The sequence below is a fragment of the Lathamus discolor genome, chromosome 5 (assembly GCF_037157495.1).
Source record: "Lathamus discolor isolate bLatDis1 chromosome 5, bLatDis1.hap1, whole genome shotgun sequence".
NCBI classification, from domain to species: domain Eukaryota; kingdom Metazoa; phylum Chordata; class Aves; order Psittaciformes; family Psittacidae; genus Lathamus; species Lathamus discolor.
In genome coordinates, this window is record NC_088888.1 from 18,081,714 (window position 1) to 18,108,715 (window position 27,002).

Here is a 27,002-nt window from a genome sequence, read left to right on the forward strand (position 1 = left end):
CCCTGTGAGTGACTGGAAAACTGTCTTCTGAATCAGCTCCTAGATAAGCAGAAATTACTTGGAAATGGCAAGTACCAGTATGTAAGTTTCACACACAATATGGGCTGAAGGAGTCCCCAGGATCCTCCTCTGAAGTGCCAAGGGGTCCATTTGGCCTGTCAATATGGTCTTCCTGACTTTTATTGACATGTGGTGTCTCAGGGTCTGTAGTGTGACCATGACATACTGTTTATCTGATGTAGAGTTTTCTCAAGGTATGATCTCAGGAAGGTTATGAAGCCCACTCCCTGTCCCAAAGAAGGATCAGTTAAACCAACATAACTCCTCATGAAGATTTGTCTGATCTGTTCTTAAATGCATAATACATAATCTGTAATGACCTATCCAGAAAAACTAGCCAGTCTTCTATTTTCTTCTTTGCTAAAATACTCTGTCCCCAGATTTCTCATACTGTAAATCAAGCATATTACTCCTCATCCTGTCCACACTGGACCTGGAAAACTGTTTGCTCCTTTCCTTTTCTTTTTGCAGCCTTATACGCTGTAGATTGTTATCAGGTCTCCTCTCAATCATTTTCTCTAAACAAATACAGTTTATTCAGTCTTTCCTTCTACGTCAGGTTTTCTGGACCTCAGATTAGTTTCCATTGCTCTTCTTAGGCCTATCTCCATTTGGCTCCATTTGTGAAGTGTACAATCCAAATGGGGCAGAGTACTTGGGCTGAGCTCTTTCCCATGCTGAGAAGAGGAAAGCATCTAGTTTTTCTATATGTTTCACAGCCCTACCAGCATTTGCTATTCCAGCACTTAAGCCAACAACTATTCCTCAATTTAAGGGTACAGCAGAAATATCTAGCCTGTAGCCAAATCAAAGCAGGTGCTCAAACATCATGTTTCTGTACATCCATGGCTCTGGGTGGACTGGTGGCTAAATCCACAGAGGGCTCTTATTTAGCTTCTCTTCTTTCCTCTCTGCTCAGAAAGGGTGACAAGGTGTGGCTTGCCAAGGCAGAGTGCCAACAGCTAAAATTTCCTATACAGCTGTAGAAATAAAGAACTATTGAGCGTGCCTGGTCCCCACCACACCCTGCCTCTGGCTCTGCTTTGCCCCTTCTGCCTGAAGTACCCTGCTCTGCTGCCTGCCTGTGTAGGGAGGCACGTAGGGTCACGGGGTACAATCCCTGCCTTTTCTCATGCCTGCTTCCCATTTTTTTCCCTGCATGTTTTGTCCTGCATGCCTGCCCCCCCTTGCTATGCTGTGCTTTTTTCTAGTACTTCAGGGAGATAAAAGCTTCTAGGTTGGCTGCTTTTATTTCACTCTCAGATAATAGCAAAGGTGCCCCATAAGTTTAGAAAGACTAGATGGCACACTAGATGACACAAAGCTTAAGACCTGCTTTTTTGCCTCCCCCCCCCCCCTTTTTGTTTTTTTTTGTTTAACAGAAAACTGATACTTTACTTCAGTCATGTCCCTGGCAGAAGAAGGGAACAGGCAGTCCTGAAAACTGCTTTAAAGGCACCTCATAGTTATATTGTGACCACGTCTGAAGCTGTGAATGCAGGGGCTCAGTCCTTTGAGGTGCTGAGAGTACTCAACTGCCTGGAGGTCAGCAGAAGTTAAAGTCACTAAGCATTTCCTAGGTCGCTATTACCACCCCAGTAGGACAAGAACCAAGTAAAATCAGTAAGTGACTGACCTGGTTGTCTGCTTGTATTGAAACCAGTTGTATGAAACCAACCGAGAGAGCAGAAAAAAATAAGACTTTAATCTGGAAAGTGGGGGAAGGGTGTAGTTTCATTGTACTTGGGTGGGAGAGTGAATACAACAGAAGTGAGGGGGTTTTGTTGCTAATAGTGGGGGGGATTGTCACCCAGTACAATCATGTATATGTTGCTGAATCAGAATAACATACATGCCAAATCTGATGGATCAGGCATTTCTATCTGTGCAGAGAAAGGCAAGGTGTTTTTTAATTCTTCATGCAGTATGAAAAGTGTATTTTTTTCCAACCTTGCTTAACTTAAGAAACAGCTGGATATATTTACTTTGAATCTTTTCAGTAAAATCTACCTTTCGGATGAGAATAAGCATGAAACATTTAAAAAGAATTTTCAGACAGCAGACAGAGGAAATGTTGGGGTTCTTAACCCTGACTAATGGGCTTTTTATAGGTCATGCTTTCCAAAAAATAAGCTTAAGACACTTGAGGAAATGATTCAGTGTGATTAATAATCTCCATTGCAAGAGATCAATGTGATCTTGTCAGGATTGTCTCCCTACAAAGGGAGAATAAAAGGAAGATATACAGTGTAGAGCAGAGTTCAGTTCAGATGCTGCCTGAAAGGGAAGGCTAAAGAAACAGCAGCAGCACACTTTTACCCTGCACAGGCATATGACCAGCCATTGCACCTTGAATGATTTACCATGTCCTGTCTGTGTGTCCAGTTAAGTCATTGGCAAAGCTCTTGAAGTAACAAGCTGGTTTGTCATAGGACCAGGCTCATCACATGTTGGGTTTTATAAAAAATAAATCCTTACATCCAACTGTCACGTATTTATTTCCTATAGAACATTATCTTTTAAAGTTTCTTAGCAATAAGCCCCAGTCCTGCTCGGAATTGCAAAAGCTGTGGATTGCCTATATTTGGTACTTCACTGTGCCAGGATAGCCTGGCACAGTGAAGTATGTCATCCTCACTTACTGAGAACACAGGAAAAGTGATTGAATGATCAGTTTTATAATGCTTTTACTGTCCATGCTGTAGATGCTATCAGAGGCCTTAATTCCATAGCAATTGACTGTAAATATCCAGTGAATGATGATGCAAATATGCCATGACTGACTCTCACCATGGGCTTCATTTGGGTACCTAACGTCAGTTTGTGGTACCATTCACAGCCTTTGAAAAGCAGCTTTTATAACTAGTCTGCTTTAATGAAAACCAGAATTCTTTCAGGAATAAACAATAAAATCGTCAAGCATTTGTTTTTCTAACTGAACTTCCAGTGACAACATTTTAAGGCATATAGTACAATTGTTTTTCATCAGAGAAATGGGACAGATGATGTCAGGATATAAAGAGTATGTTATTCTTTATGCATACGAATTTGTATTATGTAAGCAATTTTTTTAAAATATATTGGGAGATATTTCAGTCAAAACAAATATTGTGTCCTATGTGTGTTTATGGAATCTAAGAATCTGATCTTTTTGCCTTTGTATTTTAAATCTCTGTGGCTTGAATTTGATTTTCTAAATTTCCATAGGGGTGTCCAAATGGGTTAGCTATTAGAGCCGTATTTTAAAGTTTATTTCAAATTTTTGTTGCAGTCTATGTAGAGTTTAATAATTCCAGGAAAAATCTTGATATAGAGTCAGGGTCATTTTTCAGTTCAGTGGGGTTTTTTTAGTGGCTTTTTTCCCTTATAGATACAGCATAAATGTGTATCATTTAGCTTGTAAATGAGAAAATCAGTTACAAAAAAGAAGATAAAACCACAGATTCCAACAAGAAAACAAAGCCATAACAATGTAATGAAATAATGCAATTATTATTGTGATGAAATTACAGCATGAGATTTTATAGCTTTCATGATTAGCTGTCCAACACTCCTTAAGAGGGAGGGCTAGAGACTAGTTGTGGCACCTGCACCCAGTATGTGGCATAGAAATTATGCCTCTTGGGTTGAGGTGCCTGGCTAAGTAAGACTCAGGTCTTCCTCTTTATCAGTGAGGGATGAGGAACTGCAGCAGTTGTTCTTGGGAGGCAGAAGTACTCTTTGTGTGGAATTAGCCTGCAGCTTCGATGGAACCCTCAGGCAGCACTTGTGCAGCAGGCTGAGACCGCACAAACTTTTATCTATCTATCTATCTATCTATCTATCTATCTATCTATCTATCTATCTATCTATCTATCTATCTATCTATCGTCTATTTTATCTATCTATCTATCTGTCTATTTTATCTATCTATTTATCTATTTAAGCTATCTATCGCTGTATAGAAAATAGTATTCTGAGTAGCAAAGCTACTGAGGTCTAATATATAGCTTTCTGTCTTATAGGTATATCTTGTCTGGTCTACAGTGCAAATGCTTAACAAACCAGTTCCCAGAGCTGGGATGCCCACAGTGTTTTGCAGTCATTGATGTCTAATACTGTTGTAATTTTTCAGTAAAACATAACAGAAGCTTCTCCTCAGTTTGGTTTAACAGCCTTGTAGTAGTTGAATATATTTCACATTCCTGTTCCTCTTAAAATGCAACTGAAATTGGCCATGTGCTTAGAAGTTATTAAGAGAAAACATATCATGATTACACATTTCCAATATCTTAGGAAAGTAGTCTAATAATACTAATGCTATCGGTTTGGTGAACAAAATATTGAATCACATCAGGATGTTTCTGCACACAAACTCTCCAGGTTTGGCAGGATCTCATTTGGAAAATGAATTATACATTATAGGGGTTTGCTGGAAAGTCAGTTGTCTGCAGATTCCTTAGTGGGACAGATCTCTATCTTCTGCTCTCCCTCATATGAAAGACAGGTGATGAAAAAAAGATACGCATTAAGATTATTTAGACTGTAGGAAGTCAAAGGGGAAATGAGTTTGGATGGTTTATCTACTTTCAACATTATGTAACAGAACAGGTCTAATGTCTGTCAGCCATGTCAAAGGAAGCTGATTTGTATTCACTATTTGTAAAATTAATTAAATGTGGATTTTGAAATTTAACTTCAGGATTCTACTGCTTCAAACATAAGTAAATCCTTAACACAGTAAGTGACGCCTGTAGAGATGTTTAGCATGTGCTTCACTTGAAGTATCTGTTGATTGCTGAAATAGGGCCCCTGATTATCTTTGGAAAAAGCTACTTGATTGATCTTTTGGGATAAAATCAAAGGTAAGCAATTGAATAATTCTTTCTTTGTATTATCTTACAATGAATGCATAAAACCAGGATTGCATCTAAGACAGGCAAGAATATTTAGTAGTTTAAGCAGATCTTTTGGGAAAAAGTTTGTTGTGATTTTTTGCTTATTTTCTCTCCCCAGGAAAGTCAAGAAAATAATAAGTGGACCACACACTAAAAAGTAGGTGCATGTTTCCAAAATTATAAAGCTTAAAAAAATCTGAAAGCAAGCAGTAGATTGGAGAATTCTCCCAAATGTCATACTGGCACTCTGACCATAGGTCAAAGAGCTGCTAGGTTTTGAAGCCAGAAGGGGTTATTAATAGTAATCTCTTTCAGCTTTCCTTCAAAAAATAGAATTTCACCCTGCAGTTCTTGGTTTGTGCCCAGAACATTTGAGCCAGGTGTGAAAAAATTCAATATTGACACCAACTTGAAGTCATGCAGAATTTACTGCGTCCTTTCACAAGCTGTTTAACTGCTTAATTTCCTCACAATAGAAATTTGTGTGCTTTACCATTTGAACTTACCTAAATTTGTCTTCTAGCTATGGGATCTTGTTATGTCATTATGCATGAAAAACAGATGCATAAAAGCATCTGTTTTTACAGTGTGAACACCACTGCCTTGCACTGAGGCAGGGATGTCTGCTCAGCAAAATGAGGTTAATACTGAAATGCGTGTCACAGCTCTGAGTGCGTGAACATTTTCCACAAAGTTAGAGTATCTCATCAAACACAGAAATGGAAAACCTGTTTTGTTACCAGCAACAGAGGTTAAAGACCATGTAATTTTAGTACCAATTAATAGTTTTCCATGTGCCTCCCCTGAGTCATAATAACCTGTAGGAGTCTGTGATTTAACGTAGCTACCACACTGACACGTAAGACAGCAGAGCTGCATCTAAGAGGGAGAAAAGTCTGGTTCAGCTGTCTGTCTTCTCTTTCCAGAGCTAAGATATGTTGCCTGACAGAGATCAAGTATCAGTCTGGACACTTCTATCATCAGAAGCATAATCTATCATTTTTGCTGAGGTCTTAAATTATGTCTCTTCTATGTCTGGCAATACATTTTGGAAAACACACTTGATATTTCTGTCTGCTTTCTAGCACAAAGAATCAGCATAAATACAAAGGATTGAGCAATGTATTTTGAAGGAAATTCCCCATCTAGAGAGAGAGAAAAGGCAAAAAGCTGTTCAATAAATTGTTACAGTGACATTTTGGTCTTGAAAGCTTAGGAAGGAGGAAGTCAACAATCTTCAAGTACTGTAATTAGAGGGTTTGGGCGCAGAATTTGATGTATTTTTTATTTTTAAATTTTCTGTTGTTTTTGTGGAGCCCCAAGAGATTGGTCTCTAGTACGTCACAGTTTTAATTTGTACTGTTTGTATTATAAACAGGAATGTAAGGTACTTTTCAGATCAGTTCAAAAAGCAGATTCTGTCCCCTGAAAGCATAGTTTCACAGATTTGCACCAAGCACTCACAGGGATGTTGCTAAACTTCTTTGAACATGAGTGTTGACTAATAAACAGTGTTTACTGAATATTGAGGTCTTCTATGTTCAGATTAATTCATTTTATGGATTGAATCATAACTAGCAGAAGATATGGCAGTTTTCAGAGAACAATAGTCAAATTATATGCATCCTTTTCCTTCACTTCATCTTTCCATCAAGTGGCAAGTACAAATACTCCTTTTCCTTTGTCTTAAATATTGTCATAAAAAGGAGTTAAGTCTTTACAAAACAATTGCTAATGTTTGTTTGGAATTTTCATAGATGTAGTGCTTCATATTTGCTCCCTGAAAACAATTTGGGAAAATGTGTTTACAGCACAATTCCAATAAAAGTATTTGTAACATTAAAGTTAGATGGTCAGATTTGAAGGGGATGCATTCCTGTCTGGTAACAAATAAGATGTTACTGTGAACTTGGAGCTTCAGCCTCCCCCCACCATAAAGGGTGTAGCTGCTCAAGCTGGGAATACCAATTACAAAGCCAAAAAGCCCTCACTTTGCTGCCTCTCAGTCCTGTAGTCATTAAGTCCCTCCCTTCTTGAGGTGCCTGGATTTCCATTCTGTATCTCTGTTGTATCTCAAGAGCACTTACTTTTGGGGTGAAATCAGCAAGCTGGGAACATATTTAACACACAGCCAGTTGGATCAGGCCTGCACAAACATGAATGTGACTCCTTCCAAAATTTAAACAGTGCTCATTAGTACCATGCACTGCTTACCACAATAAGCTGAGTGTACCCACCTTCAGCAAAAGCTAGACCAAAGCTCAGTTAGTTAAAAATATATATGTCTATATATGTACATATATATGCATGTCTGTTGTTTATTAAAAAGAAGCTACAAATAATCTCTGGCACAGATACCAAATCAGAGGTCTTTCCTCCCAAATGAATGCCCTGACTACTGAGGTGGAGGTAAGGTGTGTCCTGCACTTACTGTACAAGACTTGGCTTTCCTGAGCCTGAGGGAAAAATAATCTGAACTTGTGTCTGACCTCCTTGGCCAGGTGCTCTCAGACAGAGCATGGCAGGAGGCAAATATCAGTACAGCACTGCATGGACATCTGACATCCTGCTGTCTCTCTTTCTCCGGGTTCAAGGGCAAAAGCCTCTCTGAGAGTCAGGATGGCTGGAGGATGCTACGGGACATGTGGCTCTGAAGAGTCAGGCTTTTGCTTGAGATCAAGTCATGCTTTTGCTTGAGAGTATGCTGGTCTGATGGGGCAGCTCTGAATCACTGCCTGGACCTCAGCAGCAGGCTCATATTAGATGGAGTATCTTGCTGTCCAGGGTCTGAATGCAGGGAGGTGAGCAGCAGCTTTTCCTGCTGCCCTCAAGCATGAAAACTTCTAATTTCCAAAAAGGAAAGATCAAATTTTGCAGTTTCAACATTTGAAAGTGGCAAAGAGGGGGAGCATAGTGAAAAATGGGGAAATTATGTGTGTGTTAGTGTGCTTGCTTGTTTTTAACCACTTAATTAGAAAATAAAAGAACACATCAAAATTGTTTGCTGATTCCTAGACAATGAGTACTTCTATTTTCAGTGGAAGTTTGGAGAAGTTCAGATGGCAAGTTTGAATCATAGCCATGTGGATTGATGCCAGAAGATTTTGCCTCATACAAGGTAAGTTAACACACAATTTTTTTCAGTAAAAATGGGCCTGTTTGCTTGGGGACTGTGGCTTTGTGTGTGTATCTACAATGTCACACATTTGGTGTTTGTCTCTGCAATTCCTTTTTTCTAGTTTTCATCTAACATGTCTACTGATAGCTAAGGTATCACTATCCTGTAGCAGGGAAATAGGTAATATTTTTCAGTTTGCTAAATCTGTCTCTTCTTGTGAATATTACTGCTTCCTTTTTTGTTCTGTTAGTGCAGTGGCATTCATGCTAGTATAAAATAGGAAAACATCAGAATTTCCTAGTATGGGCAGAGACCCTACACACGATTAAAGTGGATTTGTCCAAACTTTTGCCATTTCATTCTTTCTCAGATGTTTTGTGGGGAAGTTGTTTGTGCTCTGACAAGCAAACTATTGTGTTTGTTAATTTGTTTGCTTTTTAAGCATTAAATATTTTTAAAAGTTCATTTTTATGCTCCAATGACTACACAAATTGCTACTATCCTTTAGTATTTGCCTGGAGGATTAGGGCTAACATTCAGAATAATGTACCCGGCATGTCTCTTTGATTATTACAAAACTGCTCCATGAAGTATTATTTAGTGGCTATTTTATGTGTGCCCAACTGGAATAAAATGTCTGTTTCATTTAAAAAAGAATGCATCCAAGGACAGTGCAATGGGACCCTGATACAACTGTTTTGCAACAGAACACATTCTCATGAAGTGATTTAGTGTCTCAGCTGGGATTAATTCCCAGGGAGAATTCCAGAATTGTCACTTACTGACTGGTTTATTTTCAGTGGAGAATGCTGACTTCTCAGAAAAGGAGGAGGGGAGTGAAGAACCATCTCATTTGTTTTATCCCTGTTTTTGGTGGGTCAGGGCAAAGTTATTTGGGGGCAATTCTGCTGCATTCCTTGTCAGATACTCATTCCTCAAGTGCAGAGCAAGGAATTTTATTGCTTTCACTTGGGGTAGTTAAAAATAATAAATTATATTTGAAAATAGGAGATGCATTTTATATGTCTCTTGTAAACTTTGCACTCAAAGATCTCCATCAGCTGTGCAAATGCACCAGCAATTCTGTTAACATCTGGCAAGCAGCAAGAGGGGAAAAAATCAGTTTAAAAAAATCTTCAGTGTAATATTCCAAACCAAGTTTTTTTATTAGTTTCCCTCCCCTTATTTTGCATAGACTAATATACTCAACAATTTCTTAGTCAGAAAATACGCTGCTTCTGCTGGTCTCCCAAGTAACAAGCAATAGTACAGGAGGAAATGGCCTCCTGTTGCACCAGGGGAAGTTTTAGATAGGATAGTGGGAAAAACATCTTCACTGAAAGGACTGTCAAGCATTGGAAGAGGCTACCTAGGGAAGTGGTTGAGAAACCATCCCTGGAGATGTTTAAAAGCCTTGTAGGTGCGACACCTGGGGACATGGTTTAGTGGTGGACTTGGAAGTGCTAGGTTAATGGTTGGACTCAAATTCTTTTCCAAGCTAATTGATTCTACAATTACAATGTAACTACACCTACTAGACTGACTTGTTTATGCTGAACTGTCATTGCTGCATTTTGGAAAACTGAGTTCTTAAGTTCTTGACAAGACCGCTGCCATGTGTGACTACGTCTGCAGCCAGCACATGCCAGTAGGAGATGTAAAGCTGAATGACTCCTTGAATTTTAACTGACATGGAATGTAAACTAGGCAAGTGATAGGCAGAAACACTCGTTTCTTGAGAGCTATGCTCACAACTGGAAACCATTTGAATTCTAATAAATAAAATGGAAAAAGCCACTTTCAGCATTATTTCCCATAAGAGGATTTATTTTAATGATAGAATGTGTTATGACTGTTCTTGTATGTAGGTGTGTCCATGTATGTACACACATAGACACAGAGGAAACTGATCCATTTCTCGTAGTTTTAAGTCATACCTGAGAAAAAGCTAAATTCTAATGTATAAAATAGGCACACATGCAACCATGTGTATTTTGTTTTGGTCTGCTAGCAGTGGCTCACAGGACTTCATTTCTTGATGAGAAATCCAACTTAGAGTTGATTTTTCAGTATTTGCTACATTTTCTGAGCATCTTTGTGCTCAGAAAATTCAGAGATTATTTAAATGTGCTTTCTCAAATGATAGAAAATACTTTTCAGATGGGTGATCTGTTGTATCTCAGGGGCCCTGAAGATTTCCAGTATCTATTTTACTTACATATGTATGTCTCACTGGTACCTAGACCTGTCCATTCCCTTGTTTTCAGTGGATTAATGTTTAACTTTGAGCCCAGCAGGGGTATGGCAGGGCTCAGGTTAGGTATTCTGCTGAGTGAGATGGACACCCATGGTAACACACTGCCATGGTGCTGCTCTTTCTAACAGGAGTCACTGGCATGCAGGTGGGTATTTATGGCAATCCTAACTAGCTGTGTCAATGTGTAAAGTCTCTGACAATTTCCCTTTATGCAGCAATACTTCCTCATGATTTTAAAAGAATTTACTTCTAACATGAAGATAAATTAATAGTTTTTTAAATGTAACATAATTGCCAAACACTATGGTCAAGATTATCTCTTAAATCTGTGCTTGAAAGAGGGTCTACATAAAGGGGTGATTTTGGTTTCTACATCTGCCTTGTCTTCCCTTTTCAGCCCTGCAAACAGACTCTTTTTCTGTTGCTCTGTGTGGTTGCATAGGGATGGCAGAACTGGTGACTGCGTGGTGGAGTGCAGAGAGGTTTCAGCAGAAGGGAAAAGAAGGGGGTAAATTGAAAGAAAATGAGCATTACTTCCACTGCCTGCAACTCTCTGTGAAATGAGAAGTGTTTTGAGAGTACCCTGGCTCCTTGAAGGCATTAGACTTCTCTAAAGGCTCTTGAGAAAGAAAGGGAGAAATAGAAAATACCTGCACATCCCTACCTAATGAGAGGTCTGATCTTGATCTTGGGGGATGTCTCGATTTTGAGTGTCCTTTGGGCAGCTTGAAAAAGCTGGAAACTCCAGTGCAGAGGCATTAGGATGTATGACTTTGGGGTTTGGAGTAGGTAAACTCCAACTGAAGTAAACTGAAACTAAGCAAACTGCTTGGGTACATGAGTAGTATCCTTATTCCTTGAAGGTGAACATGTACCTAAACACTCTGATTAATCAGGAGCTAGATTGTCGCAAAATTAGTCATTGATGTTCTTCTTTCACTGGAATGGAATGTGATACAACCAGTTCAATATATATTGAATGTGTATACTGAATAACTGATGGACTGGAACCTCTTAGAGTCAAGTGCTTATTAACTGCAGAGCTTAAAGTAGCAGAATACAACAAAAGTGTTTGGGAGTCGCAGTCCTTGGAAGAAAACACTCTCCAGTGTGTTTAGGCTATTTTTTTCTTCCTTTTCTCTTACCATTCACAAGGTTCTGCTGTGATAACTGTGAAGCTTGTCTCTCCTTCATTGCCTACTCTCTTTGCAGAGCCTTCTGAGCATCAGATTAGGCAGGTATATCTGTGTCAAGTCACAAAATATGCTGGAATTTAATCAGGACATTCTAAAGGTCTTAGCAGATGCCAAGGAGCCATATTCAGAATTGCCAATACCTTTATTTTTATCTTTCTTAGTTTGTTTTCAAGCTTGAACATGTGTGTACACTAAGATTAGAACTATTTGCATGCCACGTTTTAGAGTTCAGTTATTTTTGAGTTAACTGTATAAAAATAAAATTACAAAAAAGAAAAAAAAAGAAAGCGGGTGGCATTTGATCAAGAGGAGAAGGGGAGATGATTTTATTCAAGGCAATATATAAAATACAATAAAAATATAAAAGACAATTTTTCCTTCACAGCAGTTAATAAAGAAAATGCAAAGCTATGCATAGAGATCAAGCACAGAAAAGTGTGACTTCCTGAAGAAGGTATTCTGTCTTCACTTGCTCCCTTGTCAAACAGTAAAATTTAATCTCATTTCTGGATCCGTGAGAGCTGGTCCTTACAGCCATATATGAGAGGTCTTCTGCACAAGGAATCTGCAGCTTCGCAAGGCAAGTTGTGGCCAACTGCTCTAATGCCCCACGCTTCTACACCAATACTGACAATTTTTAAAATTTTTGGTTTATTTTATTTTTATTTTTCCAGTTCCCAGATACATTGAAGTGCATTTAAATAAAATATCTAACCAAACTTTTTTGATATACAAGATATTGAAGGGGTAGATTCCATATGCCTTGCAGTTAACAGCTGCTTGCAGATGTAGGTTGTGTGTTTCTGCATCTAGAAACAGAGCTTTCTACGCAACAAATAAGTTGCTTATTAAGACTACTGATGGTATAATCTAGCTTTATAAAGTCTGATGACTATCTATTCTCCTTGGTGCTGATCCTGAATTTCTGGCATTTTTATGTGTGAAGGTCAGAACAGGAAGAAGTCTCTGAATTTAGAGAAGCAGAAAAGCCACTCTGTGCAGCTGCTACTGTGTTAGCCAGGCTGCAGTTACAGCCAAGACCCTGCATCTTGGTAGAAGAGGGGTCTCAACTTCTATTTGGCTATCAAAAGCAGCAGTCCAGATGCAACATCTGGTTCAGGAAATCTCTAAACTGCTGATTGTCAGAAGCAGGGAGGATATTTGTGTTAGGGGGAGGATGGGGAGAGGGAATCACTCTGCATGCACACTGTCCTTTTTATTCTTTTCCTAAGCATCTGTCTCTGTCTGCTGTCAAAGGCAGGATATTAGGCTGGATGGATCTTTCATCTGACCTGGGGTAGCAGTTCCTGTGTGCTTGGGGGTGGGGGGGAGGTGAAATGGGAGGTGGCTGTGAACGCCCATCTGTTAGGATGTAAGTATCCCAAACATGACTTTCCCCTCCTGCCTAAATTTTTATGGTTGTAGTGCTTCATCTATTATCTGATTTTCCCAAATCCTGCTCAAAGCAGAAGTGCAGCATAGAGGGAGTGAGAGAGTTGGCCCCCTCCGCAAGAGCTGTGTATTTTTATGTGTTTATGTATTTATTTTGGTTTGGATGAAGATTGCCCCCCTGCCTCCCCCAGGGAATTCAGAACAGTGACATCATTTTTAATCCTTGACAGTTTATGGTCTTTGAAAGAGATTCTGGATAACACTGAGCAATTAAGATGCCATTTTAATAGTTCTTTCAAGTGAAATCAAGTGAGTAATTAAATAAAATTGAATGAGGACCATGTCAGGCCACCCACAAGCTCTCATATCCACTACAAATAGATTAATAAGTCAGGCTAGGGACAAATGCTGTGTGCCGAAGTCGTCCTATTTATGTAGTATTGGGTCACTCTAGGAATGAGGCTTTCAGCTGGAAGGTTTGTTTTCTTTGTACAGTGTTTCCAAGCAAGAACATACCGGATTGTAAATTGCTATACAAGCAGCAGTAAATTTCCTACCTTTTTTAATTCTATATGGTGGTATTAATGCCATTGTTTTGTACAGATGGCTTACTGTAGAAGTCACAGCACATAAACAGGATTTTTTACATTAAATGCTGGATTAGAGTTTCTGCTGCCTTGTTATTTATATGATTGTATATGGATGCTTGTCGAAAGTTGCTTTAGAGCACAAGCATAGGGTATGGTATTACACATGCTTTGCATTCATTTTACATAGATAAAAAAAGCAGGCAAAGGAGAAACAAGTGCTTTTGAGATTTACAGTAGGATAACTGAATAGATCCTGAAGCAAAGTGATATCTCTGGGGTATATCAGTTAAATTTTTTTAGGGGGAAAAAGCAAAGACTTTTTTTCTCTTCAAGCTCTTCCACTTTTACATGTTAAATTTTGTTCCAGCATTTCTCACTATAATTAGAAGTATTAAGTGGAAACTACATTTCCGAAGTGCATTCTGTGTACTGTAGCTGTGATGCCTAACACTGTCTTAGATATATGCAAAATGTTGATAAAATACTGGCGATTGAAAAATGTCTGATTTGAAATTATGACAGAGATATTAATATGGTGACATTTGATAACAGTTTTGAAAACTTGACTTGCATCTACAGCATTATTTTTCCCTGAAATAAGCCTCGGGGAGGCAGTGGTTCAATACAACAGCCAAAATAATCTCATCTCATCAAAACAATCACATACAGATTCATAAAAAAACTCTTATTATTCCTCAAGAATTTCCTCTATAGGATACCTTCTGGGCACAGCTGGACACAGAGTGGGGACCAGGCAGCATTCCTTGCTCACCCCACATAAACTTGTTTTCCTTTCTCATCAGTATGTTCCAATCAACTGATCATTGCTCAGTGCCTGTAGGTGCTCCCCTAGTGCAAACACATACTTGCCGTTTTCATCCTCTCCTAAAACATGATTTGCTGGTTTTACTGTGCATCTGGGACAATTGCAGGCCCCCTCTGGTGGTCAGAACCACATCTGTACATTTCTGTGGGATTTCACTCTAGAACTGTTTTGCTGAGGGTCCAAAGCATCTGCTTTATGTTTTAAAGTCTTGCAACAATACTTGGTTCATTTTTCTAAGAAAACCGCCAGAATGAGCCAAAACTGGAGGAGAAAAATGTATAGGAGAGGTGTTCCACGTGTGTCAGGTCCCAGAAATGTGGGTGGTGGCACTGACAGGTACACACAGAGTAGCTGCAAAATTCATTGAACAGATTCTCCTGCCCAGCTGGCGTGATGGAGTTGGGATGGCACTCAGGATGCCAGGGCTGGGGACTGGGCCCACTGCTGGAGACAGGACAGAGCATTAGAGAGAAACAGGAAACCAACTCTTATTGCTGAGAAGATAAACCAACGTAATGCTGCTCTTTCTCTGATCACTGGAAACCACACGGGATACTGGATGTGGCATGTTGAGGTACAGAAAGCAAGTATAGTTTGAATTACTTGTTTCTATGGCTCCCTTTAATTTAGTGGAGTTGGGCTTATGATAACAAAAAAAAAAAAAAATGGATTCACACAGAGGATTATGGCATGCAACTCTTAAATTTAGAGGAAGACTATCCTAATCACTTTTCCTCTTCCTTTTCCTGTAATATGTTGGTGTGTGAAAAAGTAGCATTTCCCTTTGCTGTTGTGAGGATGTTTGGTGTTGTCCTCTCTGGCAAGTTATTTCAACAGCATGTTTTCCTGGATATAATTCCTGGAGGTTGAGATGGTTTCTGAAACTGCTGGGAAAACCAAACAATGTTTGAAATCACTGTGGCATCTTTAAAAGCAACTATCAGCCATGTCATCAGGAAGATAATCCAAATGGCTGTCCAAAATCAGTCTTACAGTCACTACCCAGGGCTTCTGCTTCCCTTCTGAATCTGGCTGATTCTCACATATTGCACAAGCTTCCACTGGCATTCCTTAGCCTGTCCGCTAAGCCCTCAACTTGACTTTCTGTCTGCTGCCTCCCAGCAGCAACACATACCATCCGCCACTCAAAGGATAAAAGAGTCCTGTCAACACAACAGCTGACCAAGAAAAAGAGTAATTCACCAGTGTGTTTATTCACTGAATAAGCTCGATCAGTTCTATCACTGGTGACAAAGAGGTGACATACAATAATTCTGTTGTAGTTTTAAAACCCCACTAGCCACAATAATGGCTGCTGAAGCACTTATCATTGTCATGTGATTCTTATTAGCCAAGTTTTAAGGAAGCTGAGAAAGAGGGATTGTGATGTTTCGTAAAATTACATTTAATGTTATTAAGGGTTTGTAACTGAGAATGATGGTTTCCCAGAATCCTCCACTTTTCCACATCTCCTAGTAGCTCTGCTGCGTACCTGTGCACTGCAAAAAATGGCTCTGAAGCTTTAAAACTCTGCTAAGAGCACTCATCCTGGCCTTGGGCTTCCGAATGTTTTTTTCTGTAGTGAATCTGAAGGCCCTGCACAATTTGCTGGTAAGTGTACACTGTTGGCAGCTACACACCACCATTAGAAAAGAGGTGAGCTGCCAGAGTAGCTGGACTGCTTAGAGTTTAGGGTATATTTTTTTATTCAAGCTTGTTAATTTCTATTAGGTATTTCCAAAGTAGAAAGTTAGAAATGGGTATGAGGATTTTTATTTGTTCTTCTCAATATAGAAAAAAAAATATGTAATTTTCCACGAGACTTCTTTTAGTTATATAACTACAGCCATTCACTATGTGAATAAGCAATACTTATTCACAGGGCAGTGCAGAGAATAGTGGCTTTAAGAGGGAAGAAGAGGAGTTTGTGGCTGCCTTAATCTTTCTTTTTCAAAATGCCAAATGCAGGATTGCATTCAAAAAACATTTGTTCACCTAAAGAAAGGAGGATACTATTCATAAGCAACCTTCAGAGTTCTTTTTCTTTGCTCAGTTGAACAGTTGCTGTTAAAGTCTTGTTACTCATGAATCAGTTTGTGACCATGTCCTTAACCTTCTCTTTGGTGACCTAAGTAGTCTGAATTCATGGTCTTCTTCATAGATGACATTTATTATTATTATTCCAGGTGGCTAACCAGCAGCACTTGAGCTACATGAAATGCCAGCAGTTCAGGTGCAATCTCAGGCCATGACCATGGCACGGTTACAACAGAAGGTGAGTCACCAGCCAATCTTCTAATGCAGTCTTGTCTTTCATGCAGTGAGTGGTCAGACTCTGGGGGATCAATGTTGTCTTCCACTGATCGTTCCTAGAGTTCCCCTTTCATGACTTTTGATCAAAGATTCTGGTACAGGGCTTATAGGACAAGGAAGATCGGTCATATCAATGTTAATCACTGTTGTGGCTTTTCTCTGAACTTTATATAATTTATGAGCATCCCTTTTGAACTGCAGGCACTAAGCCTGGACAGTATTCTAGCAGTAATTGGTAAGGACTGTGTGCAGACCTACAATAGCCATCCTACTTGATACACCCTTGTGTATCCAAGAGCAGCATTGTCTCTTTAGCAGTGTGTCACACTGCGAGCTCCTGTTCAGCTGACAAAGCAGCATGACTCCAATATGATTCCAGCGACCTAAAGCTCATGAAAGAGATTGCTTTTTTTTTTTCTTAGCTGCAGTTAATCATGAAGGAAAACAAGATTACACTGAGGTCTTCTTAAGCATTTTTTATTTTCCTGGGGACCAGCTTCATTCCTGTGCCCTGGAAACAAAGACCTTAGGTATGAATTATTAAGTGGCTGAAAAGACCCATTCTCTTTCTTTGTTCAGGCACTATACAACAGAAGCTAGCAAAGGTATTGAAAGAACCTTTGGTATGGGCATGCATTCCTTTGACTGGGTGCTTGCATGCAAGAAAGTTTATAGAATTATAATAGTAAGAGCTGATACTTGAATATTATCCTTGGTGCAAACTACAAATATAAGTTGAGCGGGACGACCCTATTCATCCTACTGGTGATACTGAGAGCTGCTTCAAAATGCTATTCAACAGATCAGGGGAAAATGCTAAGAAAAATACAGTATGCAAGCAAGTTGTGGGAGGGTATAAAGGGCATGTATATCCAAGGTGCTATGACGTCCCTAATTACTGTAAGATAGTATATCCACGTGACAGAATTTGGCTAAGATTTTTCCATCCTTCCTCATTGCTACTTCTAGCAGCTCCCAAGGCTCCTGCCAGGGAAATACAGCCTCAGGCTGCTGTGTGCTGTACAGCCAGCAGCCTCAACATTAGAGGCTTGTAAAGACGTCAGGTTACAATCACAGGACAGAAAGAACTAAGTGAGGAATTTCACGGTCGCGTACAAAGATGGTTCCGAGAAAGAGTGCATAGAGACAAACAGGGTTTTTCAATAGGATGAGCCCAGTTTACTTGCAAGATCAGCTGAGAAAAGGAAGATGAACTGATAAATCTAAATGTAGTAAGTCATGAGCTGGGCAATAACTTAAGGATACTCTGCAGCAGCAGCAGGAAAACAGAGGCAAAGAAGCATGCATGGGCTTCATTGCTTCATTACAAACTCCCTCATAGTGCTCTGTACTTGACAGGATCCTGGCTCACCGTGTGCCATAGGATTTTCCTGGCTAAAGCAGTCTGCTGGCAGATGCTCCCCCACCTCAGACCCAGAGATACCATCTCCCAAACAGCCCATGTGACTATGAGGAGGGTGACTATATGTTATCATTTTGGTATCCTGCAAAATATAGATAGGGAAACTGGTTACAGGGAAAGCTTTAAACGTTGCCATGTTTGTGGGAACAGAATGCTTTATTGTGTGAGGTTACTTAGAGTCACATTTTCCCTTGTCTGAGGGAACTGAGGCCTAAAGAAGAGGCTTACTTAAAACGATTGGTCTGTAATACTAAGGTAGGAAAAAGTAAACCAAAACTATTAAAACTACCTTTGGTAAGCATCCTCTCTAGGGTCTCCAGGAACTTATGAAGCTGCAAGCAGCTGTGTACTGTGTACCCCATCCATGGTGTGTGCTGCTGGGCACTCAGAGATGTTATATGTGGCTTTTAGGCTCAGACAGGGCTGTTGCCTCAGTAGAGACAGCTTTTCCCAGCAAGGATGGCAGGACTGCTCTCTTCCTGTTTATCTGTCCCATTTTTCAGGGCACTAGAATATAACATAGTACTAAGGGGATTATGTCATGTCTTCCCCCTTTCTTCTGCCTCCTTCCCAACCCTAAGGTCACTTGGTTAATATTTCTATTGTACACTGTAATTAGCACATTCGTGGCTTCAGGCTACCTTCTCCTGTTCCTGGCCTTTTTAAAACACAGCAGTTTATATTCTCTATATTATTTTTAAAATGTTAATTGTGCAAGGACCTTTTAGGATTTGTAATGTTTAGCTTTCTGTGACCTTTGCACAGGATCTGCCCCTGACACACACAGCAAACACTGGCTTGCCGTGGCAGGCTGCCAAAGCTGCCCAGCCTCTTATCACTTCATCTCCTCTTACAGTTTGCTAGATTTCTGGGGAACCCTTCCACATGCATTAATGCAGCAAAAATCTGTATCTGTTCCTTAACACCTATCCTGTGGTGTGCCAAACTCAGACTAAAAGGTTACCTTTTAAAAAAAAAAAGCCAATGACTATCCGTGACCTGAGAGATACAGGTGGGATCTTCTCTGTCAAATGAGTACCTGTTGAGAGGTCTCAATGGTAAAGCAATCACAGCAATGACTACATAATTTCACAATGTCTTGCAGTGACAGAGGCAGTTCTCAGAGGAGGGTAACCTCTGGCAGAGGGAAAAAGAAAAAACAGCAGCGAGCAGCTGGGAGGGTGCCCAGGAGCTTCAGTCCCTGACCCAGTTCGGCTGCAGATACAGCAACACACCCAGGCAAAGCCCCATTAACAGCATTATAAATTTCTGCAATATCTGGGTGTTGTCTGAAGATTTCCCCTGAGCACACCCACGCGACCTCAGGCTCAGTCAGCAGGGCTATAGAATATACAGGAAAAAGGAACAATGCTTCTTTTTAAGAAACAGACATCAGCATCTGAAATAAGTCACTGTGCTTGACTTAGCCAAACCAAATTCCAGCTGTCTGGAGTTTTGTCTATCTAGCGATAGCGGGATTAGATACAATATGCATGAATATTCTGTGCGACTATGCAAAACCAAATAGTGCCTCAAAGATAATTGTGGTTTAATTAATACAGTCTGCTGCTCCAAGCCCCACCAAGTTTTTGATTATTTGTCCATCTTTAAATTTTCAACAAAGCATTCCTGCACAGTCGGATGCCTTCAGAAAAAGAAAAAAAAAATGTATCTTCCTTTCCATTTTGGCAATTTGGCTTGTTTTCAAGCCATTTCATTCAATAAAATATATTTTTGGTTTATTAACAACACGTCTGGCATATCCATTTTTCAAAACCTTTTGAGATTCTAAATTTCTGTGAATTTCGTAAGTGAAGAACACGAAATAATTTTACCTATTTTTACATATGGCATAAAAAACTAAAGCAATTTGGAAAACATGTTTATGTCCTTAACTAAAACATGTTTCTGAAATACTAAGTTTGCTCATTATCTTTGTTCAACAATTTCACTTTCATGCCTCAAACTCCAGCTTCTAAAAACATACCCATCTCAACTACAAGGTGGTACTTTTGCCCCCTCACAGAAGTTGTCATTGATTTATTTTATTATTATTTTTTTTTATTTTTCCATGGTTATTTGGAGTAAAAGACTAAAAATAAAAACATATTGTTCTGAGCATTGTGGACAACTTTTCCAGACAGGGAAAACAGAGGGTTTTATGACTTAGGAAAGCCGAGTTCCCAGAGGGCTGGTCTGCTTTTCTTCCACTCTTCCCTTTAGGATTTTCTGAAAACATTTCACTTACTTTTGACTCTGCAGTACATTTATAGGCTCTTATTTTTAGGGCTTTGTGTGTACCTCCTGTGTGCATGTTCCAGCCCTGCCTTCTGCCTGCTTTCCCATGCACACAGGGGTATCACCACACATTTGTTTACGTTCATTCACTCAAACATGACCAAAGATTCAAAGTGGTGGGGTGCCTGGTTTTGGTTTTCCCCTTCCCAGCTGCTAGGCAGAAATTTGGTCTCTGCTTATAATAGCTTAGGCTGAGTGTTCAGTCTCCAGGAGAGAGCAGTGCTGGGGCAGCAGCCCTGGTAATGAAGGGAGCCCTCAAAGTGCCTGCTCCAGCCTGGGGTGTCCCCTTGTGCAGCAGGTAGAGGGGCAGCAAAGCTGGGCTGCAGCCCCCAACTTACTTGCCCCACACTGTGTTTCTGGTGTAGTCTGTACCCATATGGATGAGTGGGCAGGAGCTTCGAGGAAATGGTATCTCTGTCCACCAGTTCCCAGGGGTATCTCCCAGCTGGCAGCCCATGCCCTCCCATCATTTCCTGAAGCAAAAGCTAAGTAGAAGCAGTGCAGCAAGTTCTGAAAGGGTGAAACATGCCTTTGTACACTCCCTTGATATTCTGAACAGCTGGGTTAGAGCCACACACAACCCACGGCCATGAATGGCAATATTAACTTTAAAAAGAAAGTCCTATTTTTGATTGGCTGTGCCAGCTGTTTGATGTCACAGCTTTGCAGCAACTCAATTTCTTTGTAAATAGGGAATCGTGACAAAATAGGGAACAATAACATTATATGAAGCCTGAGGTTTAAACTGGGATAGCCAAATTTACTTTCTAGTTGCACCTAAATTAATAATCTAATTTTGAAAGGAAATCAGAACCTAGCAGCTGCTGGTAGCTTTCTTTAAACTGGTTAGAAAGAGTCAGATTATGCTTTTTCTGAGGATTTGGATGCATATGCTATAAAAAATCAATAGCCTATTCTTAGAATATACTTCTGTTTGTTGTTCATGTTTTTATATCTTTTTACCTAGCAAACTGTAAATGTACAAATGCCTTAAAAGTTAAACCACATATGAAGTATTTTGTAGTCAACAGAGGGGTCCAGTGTATATTTCTTGTTCAACACATGAGCTGTGATGAGATTAATTGACAAGTAATTCTTTGCCTATATTGTATTTTTTTATGTAAGCTCACAAGCTTTACTGTCAGACTAAACTCTCGAATATTTGGTGTTTTCTAAAAAGCTGAAGTGTGTTTTCTCTAATGTTTCTGACTTAATTCCACACTATTTAAATGTTTTGTTAAGGCTCAAGCTTAGTTATTTAACTGATAAATCTGTTAGTCTGCTTAATAGTTCTTAAACATCAGATCTTTTTTAGTGATTTAAGACAAGAGAATTGTCAACATCTCTTTAAGGGAAATTAATGTTTTATATTAACAATTTCAAGGTGTTAGGAAGTACACTGGATTTATAGTCTTTCTCTTACATCCAGAACTGGTATCTTCTAATACAAAGTCCTGCATTAACACAGCAGTTATTATAATTCTACAGGTGGTGTGCTAATAGACTTGCAGTTAACTCAACATACCTGTTATCCACTCAGGAAAAGCCCTGAACTTTGCTAGGGTGGAAAAAAAAATTTCACAGCAAAAGCAGGGAACTGATATAAAGTGGTGATGTATAAACAGAGGCTGGAAATTAAACAGGGTGTCACCCTCACAAAGTAGTGGTGGGTCAAAACTCTACAGGCTATGAAAATGAAGCTTGATACATCTCTGCACCATGGATGGGGTTGCTCTTAACAGCAAGGTCTGCACTGTTGGCCCATCTAAGCCTGGGATCTTGCCTTATAGTCCACTTTGTTCCTGTGTAATGTCAGCGGCTCAGCTTCCTCTTCTGTTAAGCTTTTATTTATCTGGGTGTGGTAATCAGGAGAACTGGACTATAAATTTGTGAATGTTTCCAGTACAGGGCAGGAACATGGACAGATGTCTATGTGGAAAAATGTTGAGACTGCAAAACTCAGGCACCTTTGTATTCCAGTTCCCCAAATTCTAAAGACAGCTAAGTGATGCTTAGGTTTTTTGCTGGATCAGAACTTGAGTGTACAAGGTTGAGAGTGTTCCCCTTCTCATTCCTCCCTGAATGCCTTTTCCCTTATTGTATTGGAATTTTCTGCATTCTGTCCCCTCTTCCTTACACAGCCCCCCTCTTCCCTTTGCCTTCCCTTTGACCCATGCGCTGACCTTTCCAAGGCTATGCGTGTCCCTCCTCTTTATTTCTGCTTCTCAATGCAATGTGGGAGAGGGTGGTGTGTTTGGGAGCAGCGGATATGCTGTGCCCTGGGGCTGTGGTGGGAGGGAGGGTGCTGCCACACTTAGGGCTGAGCTCCCTGCACCAGAAGTACAACCAGCTGCACTTATGGGATGTGTGGGAAAACCTGTGGGGCCTTCTGCCCCATAAATGGCTGCACGCTTGAAGTCTGCTGTGGGTAATTAAACCCTTTTCCAGCACACCAGAGGGAAAAAACCTAGGTAATATCCGTCAGCCTCTTGCCACCCAAACTGCAGCATGCGTTAGAAAGTCAAGTGTTGGCCTTGCTTTCCCTGACTTTCCCCCTGTGTAAAATGGGGGTGCACCTGTGCCAGTGTGCTGAAGTCTATAAATGAAAAGTGTTGCATAGGTGTGAGTATTATTAGCTGCTTAATAAAACTAGACAGCATTAGAAATGAACCTGAGGCAGGCAGTGAGCCACAGCAGTGTCAGTTTGAATCCAGATACCGGAAGTTTTTGCTGAGAACTACTGAAGTGCAAGGAGAAAAAACAATTGCTGTACCATTCCTGTAACTCTTTCAAAGGCTTCTGTCTAGCTGCGTCAAATGCAGCAGAGACCATCAAGGTCCTGCAAAGCTCCAAAGATCAATTTTTGGCTCACATTTTGCAAAGTCTTTTTCAAAAAATGTCATTTTGAACAGCTGAGCTGCCTTTTTGCTCTCTTAGAGCCTTGCACAGAGATTCCGTGACAGACTAATACATTCTCGCATGCTACTAGCACCTCTGTGCTCAGAGCAATTGCCACACACAGGTGCTTTCCTTGAGCTGAGATGACAAGGTTAGTTTTGGACACCAGGAAAGCAGAGATATGACTCCTAGTAAGAAATAAGCTTAGACTGAACATGTCACCAAAATCTTCTTGTCTTAAAATCACTTACTGAGCAGTGGCTGTATACAGAGGTGGCTGGACTGTGATCCTTACATTGTTACAGAGGAAAAACCCATGAAACTAATATGGGAAAACCTTTGGGGTTTTCTGAGTGAACTTCTCCATGCTGAGGAGCACCAGGATGTGAGTGGTTATACAGCGTATGTAGCAACTGCACCCAGCACAGGGAATTGTCTTCAAATAGGGACAAATGTGGGGGGTTTCTCCTCTGCCTTGACCCATTACTTTTTGATACAACCCCCCAGCCCCTTTTCCTCTGACACTGTAACGCCTCATAAAACAAAGGGTTTGGTTGACTTAGTGGTTTATAACGATGAAACTGGTATATGTAACTTGGAGATTTTTTTTAGAAAGCCCATTTATTTGTTTGTGTTTTAGTGTTCCACCTGCAGCTTCTGAATCCACAGGCTACCACAGCATTTCCACTGAATTTCAGAGCTTTGGTGCCAAGTGCCAGTAAGTTGTGCCTAAGCTTTCATTTAAAGATTATTTTTTATGGTATTACAAGTAACAGTTATATTTGGAAATAATACACTTGCTTTTCAGCAGTACCTAGAGAGGTAATATCTGTACCAAAAAATCTGTGCTGATTTTTCCTAAAGAACTTGGAAACAAAACAGTGTAGCCATTGTATTTCAAACATTACAGCAATTGTTCAGTACATGTGGTGCAACGCTAAATTTCTATGTCAGAACACAGTGCCAACTCTGAGTCTCTGTAAATTATGGTACTATGGGCATGTGCATGTTTAAACAAGTGCTTTCCTATCTCCAGGTTAAATAGTCGTATTTATGTATATGGTTTGGAAAAGCCAGACAATATTCTAATGTGATAAATGGGACCGTAAAACACGTGCTTATTTTTCACACCATTGTATTTTTAAAACAAAGCAAAACCTGTTATGTGGCTTGGGTTTTTCCTCTAAGTACATTGGGATTTGTTACATATAAATCCTAATGATGTTTATTCTTGTATACCATAAAACATGTGGAAAAAAGAGACCTATTAAAACAAATAGAGATAAACAAAGAATAATTCATTGCCTGCAGTTGAAAGTGCTTTGTGCTATAGTTCTCCAGTATACTCATAAACCTGTGACTCTAAACATCTTTAAATTATAGGTTTAGGCAGCAAAAATATAAGTGTAACTCCTTTTGGATTCAACAGGCTCTACCTAGTGGCTTAACCTACTACTGAACGTCAGGAGAATATAATTCGTCTTCCACAATGCCTAGACTTCACCAGCTACACTTCTGGAGGTATCCTGGAAAACGAAACTGTTAAAACATTCCAAGCGCTTCAGTGGGATTATTGTCTATGACAAGATCCTCTTGGACAATACACAGACCTTTGTGCATGTACCACCATAATACCCACTAAAAATCAAAGCTCCCCTTTGGGACCGCTGTGCTTGATGTGCACAGTATTTCAGATGGGCTGGTAATATATGGAATCAGCACCATCAATGACAAAAAACCCTCATGGCTTCTCACCCACATTCTCAGTTTAAGCATTCATTGTTCTTTTAAATGTGTTATTTTCTTACTTTTTAAAAAAGGCTGCCCACGTACCATACATGCCACCTAGCCCTAGAAGATGCTAATCACTGTGCTCTATTTCCCTGTTTGGACAAAACAGGTTGGATTCTAAGATACTATTTCTGGAGGTTCTTAAATCACAAAATAGAAACATATTCTTATGTATTGTTCTTACTGGAATTACCCGGTGGAAACAATGGTTGTATAGAATAGTCAAGACACCATGCAAGATTATTTGATTACAGGATCAGCCAGTACGCTCAAAGAGCATTAGCTTTTCCAAGAATCTTATTACAAATTAGAAATGGACTGTAACAGGCAGTGTTAACTCTTGAACCCAGTGTCCACTGCCACTCTGCTGCTGATTTGAGCCTAACCTTTAAGTACTGGAGTGCTGCAAGGAATGATCACATGTGAACATTATTTCTTAATGCAAAGGCAGATAGTGTGAGAAAAGAAGAGCATCTCCATGACTGACAAATGGTTAGGAAGACTGGTGGCTGCTCTAGAAATAAAATTATGAAAAACCTTAAAGGTAAGCATGGTTTTTTGATCAGAGAGCCAGAGCTAGAAAAAAAGCAGGAGGAAAGGAAAAGTGAAGTGCAGAAGGAAAGGAGGCAGAAAGTTTGGTTTGCAACTAGCAGGGGGCTTTTAGTCTTGTCAGTATTAGAGGTTAGTATTCTTTCTGGCTATAAAGGATAATTTGGGTTATGCTGATGTTGTATCTCTGAGACAAGGAGCTGGACAAATTCTGCAAAAGAGATGCATGTGACTCATGGAAAGAATAACTAGTGAAGAACTTGCTTGACTTGAACTCTTGCTTATAGGGATTTTATTTACCCCTGGGGAAGGGTGAAATTTTCCAGTTTGGCATAGAGCTAAACTACTTTACCAGTGAGAGAGATCTTGAAGCCTCCTTTGCTGAGAAGATACGCTTTCATGGTACAGGATAAAAGCTAACATGTACTGAAGATTATTACACAACGAGCAAGGAAAGAGATGCTTTAAAGCATGATTCTTTTTACTGTGAAAACTAGCTAATGGAGTATTCAACACACATATTTAACTATTTATCTAGTATTTAACTAGATGCTTGCATTAACTCATTTTCAATACAAAGCACAAACCATCATATATTCCTTTATTGTAGACACACAAAAAAAATAAAGAAAAATGCTCCCTGCTTTGAGGAGAGTCCCTAGTAGCTCTTTCAACAATATGATACTCATATTCTCATTCACAAAGGCTCCATTAGAGAATTCAGTCAAAACTCTTTATATTTTTATTCCAAGTGTGAATAATAAGCCAGCTGCCTGGTGACAACATTATGGGCAGTTAAAAAAATTTGTTGTGGAAACACTTCGAAGGACTTACATTCACGAAAATTACTTGCTAAAGAGGAGCAGTTTAAATGCGAATTCAGCCTCAGCTTATGTGTACAAACGTGTTTTAAAAGAAAGGGGGAAAACCCCACTTCCCTAACATGCTGATTAGTGTTCTTAATAGCAGTCTAAAACATGCCTAGGTTAGGCAAAACTCACCAGTTTCTCCACAACAGGGCAGAACTTAATCCTCAGGTGCTGCCTGCCTGAAAACTTGAAGATCACAGAGAGGTAGAGAGATGAGATTTGGATGCAGATTCCAAACACTCTTAATACATAAGGTCTGAATATGGAGTTATTTTTTTTACAAACCCTACTTCATATTATGAAGAAATACTTAAGTCGCTGTTGCTGTTGTATAGTTATCTAAAAAGACTTTGTTGTACCTAATTGTTTTGTCAAATCACCTTGATCCTCTCTGCAATAAAGGTAAGTCCTAAGTTCTTCCAGAGGGAAAATAACCCACCTCATTTTAAAATTAATAAAACATAGTAAGTGAAAGTTATAATAAGTAGGAGTGAAAGTTCAATTTATGAGCCCTATCTTTGAGCAGAGCTAAATAATTTCATAGA

At 39.7% G+C, this 27,002-nt stretch overlaps 2 long non-coding RNA genes across 2 annotated transcripts; both read left to right on the top strand.

Moving 5' to 3' along the window:
• The first annotated feature begins 1,612 nt into the window (after positions 1-1,612).
• LOC136014243 (uncharacterized) lies at positions 1,613-12,134 on the top strand. Its single transcript, XR_010612563.1, has 4 exons — positions 1,613-1,683; positions 5,056-5,094; positions 7,976-8,055; positions 11,894-12,134. It is a non-coding gene; the product is annotated as an uncharacterized LOC136014243 (long non-coding RNA).
• Positions 12,135-16,512: 4,378 nt separating this feature from the next.
• Positions 16,513-26,309, top strand: LOC136014244 (uncharacterized). Its single transcript, XR_010612564.1, has 3 exons — positions 16,513-16,591; positions 23,889-23,966; positions 24,678-26,309. It is a non-coding gene; the product is annotated as an uncharacterized LOC136014244 (long non-coding RNA).
• The last annotated feature ends 693 nt before the right edge of the window (positions 26,310-27,002 follow it).